The sequence below is a fragment of the Schistocerca gregaria genome, chromosome 2 (assembly GCF_023897955.1).
Source record: "Schistocerca gregaria isolate iqSchGreg1 chromosome 2, iqSchGreg1.2, whole genome shotgun sequence".
In the NCBI taxonomy this organism is placed as follows: domain Eukaryota; kingdom Metazoa; phylum Arthropoda; class Insecta; order Orthoptera; family Acrididae; genus Schistocerca; species Schistocerca gregaria.
In genome coordinates this window covers 719,341,490-719,343,124 of record NC_064921.1, presented here as the reverse complement: position 1 = coordinate 719,343,124, position 1,635 = coordinate 719,341,490, and positions in this window count along the sequence as shown.

The window sequence follows — 1,635 nt, the reverse complement described above, 5'->3', positions numbered from 1 at the left end:
GAACATGTTTTACTTCCTGCCATGTCCCCGTGCGTTCCCTTACTTGCAGCCTCGATCTGGCCTCTCCGGTTATTTTGGCTTTAACAAACTTCAGTAACGTTTCGTGTTCCTCCGGTTTCACAAGTTCAAATGCAGCGTCTACATTTTCAATAAACTCCCTAAGATCTCTCTTATTTCCTTCGAACACTTTTGGAACTATACACAAGGCTTCTTTCACTGATATCTTACCGTAACGTTTGGGCCATCTTACCAACTTAACTATGTTAGCACTTTACAATACAAGGTACAAAACTCTTAATATAATTTTATATGTACCGCTTCTCTTGTGGTGCGCCGTCTGTTCCGCTGATCCGCGTTGTCCCGCGTTGTGCCGCGCTGCTCCGCGCTGTCTCTGTGCTCTCTATGCCCGCGCTGTTCCGCGCTGCCGCGATGCGTCGGCCGCCGCTCTGCTGGGCTGTGCCGACCCCGTCGCTCGCCTCGGCTGCCGCTGCTACGGCTGCTGCCGCTGCTCGGCCCGGACCCCCGGTCTCGAACGCTGGCTGCTTAGGCACCTCTGTGCCTCGTCGCTCCGCGTCGTGCTGCCGCTATCCTGCGTTGCCCTGCACCCGCGAGGACTACTTCTCTGGACTCTGTCGTAGTGGGGCTACTAATGCTGAAAGTTGCGAGTCGCCACAACTTCCTGCTAATTGCCACAAAATCTACTGGCTCCTATCTCCTTTTTGCCTATATGCCTTTGTGGTACCCCACACCTGGCACCAAAACTTTTATTTATGTCGCGTCCCAAGCGTGGGTTTTACGAGGGATTGAGCGACACGGTTCGTAAACGGGAATTAGCCGGTTGACCTAATTGAGAGGGAGACTTTTGATCTGGCTAAGATGTTAAATTCCCTGGTGTGAAGGTACAAGGCTAGGATGTTGGTAGAAGTAAACTCGTATGGACGTTATACAAGTTCTAATTTATTAATAAAGAATACAGATCACCCTAACTGCGTAGTGATTGTACCTACAGAATAGCCAAGCCCATTACAGAGACGGTGACTGACTTCCACCGTTCTGGCTGCCTGATAGAACTTTCCAACACTTTGCTGCCCACACTAGCACCCTACGTCAGAGTCCCGCGGTCGCTGCCTAAACGCTCATCGGCGACTATCTCCAACTGTCTGCCTGCAGCCCGCCCTCAGCCCAAGTCGGCTGCTACTCACGCTGACTACCGTCGCTGCCTAAACCCGAGAGAGAGAGAGCTCCCCGGAGCGGCGTGCCTCCGAGTTTTGTTAGCTCTCCCCCTTCGACCCCGCCAGCGGTTGGCATGACGTAGCGCCGAGTGCAACTTTTCCTTATTAGGGATTGTTTTAGTATTAACTTCAGTACTTTTCTTCAGAAGCTGGGTGGAGGGGTAGAGGGGCCTCTCCCTATATGGTCACGCACTGCGTCCTGAGCCCTTCATTGGCTCCTCATGACGTAGTGCGGTCCCCACCTAGGGCCCTCTTTCTTTCTCTCTCCGCTCCCAGACTTCTCCCTCTAGCCAAGAGTGTTGATACTGCAAGTTATTGTTTATTAAGGGACCTGCCCAGAGCGCCCTGTTTATCTTAAGAGCTGAGTCTGCTTCCTTGCTTATCACGCGCAGCTGCCTGGCCG